The 2,778-nt window shown below is 47.1% G+C and overlaps 1 long non-coding RNA gene and 1 other non-coding gene across 2 annotated transcripts in view; both read left to right on the top strand.

The window, feature by feature from the left end:
• Nucleotides 1-2,778, top strand: part of LOC119469923 — a 51,587-nt gene that overhangs the window by 41,617 nt on the left and 7,192 nt on the right. The window lies entirely within an intron of this gene.
• Nucleotides 346-419, top strand: TRNAN-GUU. The gene has a single exon. It is a non-coding gene; the product is annotated as a tRNA-Asn (tRNA).

Here is a 2,778-nt window from a genome sequence, read left to right as displayed (position 1 = left end):
GCTCTCTCACCGGGTGAAGGCGGCGCAAAGAACTTGAAGAGCCATCCCTGGAGCCCGCCGGGCGCTCAGCTTCCCTTGGGCCACCAGGAGGTTCCGGCAGGTTTCGGATGGGGGCGTTTCCGGGGACTTTTGAAGCAGGCCAGGGGCAGGGTGGATGAAGGCCATTCGACTGTCCTGGCTCCAGAATCTCCCAACACGCGGGTGTTCAACGTGACCAGAGCGACTCACCGGTCTCTAATGTCTCCGGTTTTCCAAGGCCTCCTCAGTCATCCTAAGGACAGAAGGGCTGGGGGTAGTTTGGTGAGTGCGCCCTGCCCACAGCATCCTGTAGAAGCGGTAGTCACGGTCTCTGTGGCGCAATCGGTTAGCGCATTGGGCTGTTAACCGAAAGGTTGGTGGTTCAATCCCATTGAGGGACGCCTCGTGTTGTGTCTTAACCCGTTTCAATCAAACAGGTTAACCTGTTTCTGTTAATATACAACCAACTAGGTTAATCATGGGGCATTAATTCTGAGACACACATGTCCTCTTCCCGACCTTCTTACATCTGATGCTGTGAGAAGGACCAACTGCACATTATACATGTCAAACTCAGGAATTCCAGAGACCTTAGACAGTAATTCACTTCTGGATAAAACTCTTCTTTGTTGCCATGGAAGGCTGGAGTGAGCAAGGTGCCTCAAGTTTTTCATTTATAATAATAGGAGACTTATTACAGCAGCATCCTAACCCCAGGATGTGCCTGGGATTACTGATTGCTCTACCAATAATGTGAACAGTGGAATCAGTCATCCTCATGCTGATCCTCACCATGGTTGGTGAAAACAGCATTTCTTCCTCAGTTTGTGTAATTTATTTAACCCTTTTCAAATGTTTTTGAAGGCTGGTCATGGTGGCTCATGCCTGTAATCCCAGCATTTTGGGAGGCCAAGGCGGGTGGATCACCTGAGGTCAGGAGTTCAAGACCAGCCTGGTCAACATGGTGAAACCCTGTCTCCGCTAAAACTACAAAAATTAGCCAGGCATGGTGGTAGGCGCCTTTAATCCCAGCTACTTGGGAGGCTGAGGCAGGAGAATCGCTTGAACCTGGGAGGTGGAGGTTTCAGTGAGCCAAGATCACACCATTGCACTCCAGCCTGGGGGACAACAGTGAGACTTGGTCTCAAACAAATAAATGATTTTGAAATGAGGTGGGTTTCATGGTGTTAGGATTACAAATGGTGCTGCAGTCCCCACCGTTATTGTACACATTTCTTTGGTCACTTGTGCAGGTATTTCTGTAGTGTAGAGAACAGGATGTGTCATTTTTACATTACAGTGTTTATTTAATGCTTCTAATTTGAATACCTTCTACAAACTTATCTTCCAAGGGAGCAGGACCAAATCATACTCCAATTTGTTTCCCAATTCTATCAAGGTCTCTTTTGTCACTTACTTTCCAGCACTGCAAACTTTCTACACATCGATGTATGATATTCCACTGAGGGGAGAGGCGCCCTCCTGGCTTAACTGAGTGGGTGGCCAACAGAAGGACATGCTGGACATCACACACAGACACTCTGTGGCATACGATGAACTGCTAAGCTTTTAAGATATTTTAAAGTCCTCCAACATCTGTAATTGTTTTCTGTGGTGACCAAGTCATGCGGGTCTGGAGAAGACAGGCCACGGTGACCTTTTTGAAAGCTGCCTGTCAAGTCCCTCTTCCAAGGGCAGCAAAATCACAAAGGTCCCAGGTGATATTTTTCTTCTTCCCTTTCCTCTTTTCTTCGCAAATCTTGGTTTTGCTTTTATTTGATGTAACCAAACTAATGCTTGTTCTCCCTCCTAAAAATGGTAAATTAGCATGTAATTTATTATTCTTTGCTAGAATTTTGTAGGGGCCATGTCCATAACAATTAGCCCATCTGAGATGCATTGTGGGAGCCGACAGAACCCTGCACCCAGCAGGCACCTTGTGCAGACCTGGACCCTTAGAGCTATTGGCTCATGTTCCTTCGGTTCTTCTGTTGAATATCATGATGGAAATTAAGCTCTTGGCTTTTACCCACTACTATGGCTATAGCACAGCTCGCTCTCTCTCTCTCCCTCCCTCCCTCTCTCTCTCTCTCTCTCTCATTTTTGTATCATGATTTTCTTCCATCAGTGGCATCGCTGTGGGTTTCTGGTTTTGATGTTACAGAGTGAACTTCTGGGATCATTTTATGACTATGTAACAGTCGGTATTCAATTCTTCTGAGGATGAAGGTTTGTGTTTTACCCAGGTTTTCCTTAGAATAAAAATGAGGTTACTAAGAGCATTTTTGTTAGAAGCCTTGTTAGGTGTATTGTACATGTAATGCGATAGGAGCAAGGGACCACCACAGGGAGGTGAGAAGCTGCTTCTCAGAGGTGGAGGCTGTTCTCGATGTCAGAAGGATGAGGGTTGGAAGAATCTTCAGGCACAGCGCAAAGCATGAGCGACAGCTCTGTGGAGGCCAGGAAGCTGGAAAATAGGGAATAAAAAGGGCCAGTCTGGCTGGAGCAGGGAGAGCAGGATGGAATCGGTCTGAGCAGTGAGAAGAGATGGAGAGGTGGGCAAGGCGCCTGGCCATTCAGGGGTGGTTAGTTAGGAAGTTTTGTCTACGAAATGGGAAGGTGTTTAAGTGGTTTAGGCTGGGAGGTGACAGGGTCACATTATATTTTGGAAAAGCGACTCTGCCTGTTGTGCTGAGATTAGAGAGGCGATAAGGGGATACGTGTAAACCACAAGAAGACTAGGTCATCCGTCCACCCCCA

The sequence above is a fragment of the Cebus imitator genome, unplaced genomic scaffold, assembly GCF_001604975.1.
Source record: "Cebus imitator isolate Cc_AM_T3 unplaced genomic scaffold, Cebus_imitator-1.0 Scaffold1029, whole genome shotgun sequence".
Taxonomy (NCBI): Eukaryota; Metazoa; Chordata; class Mammalia; order Primates; family Cebidae; genus Cebus; species Cebus imitator.
The sequence above is the reverse complement of the archived record's forward strand: the minus strand, read 5'-3'. Positions and strand labels throughout refer to the sequence as shown.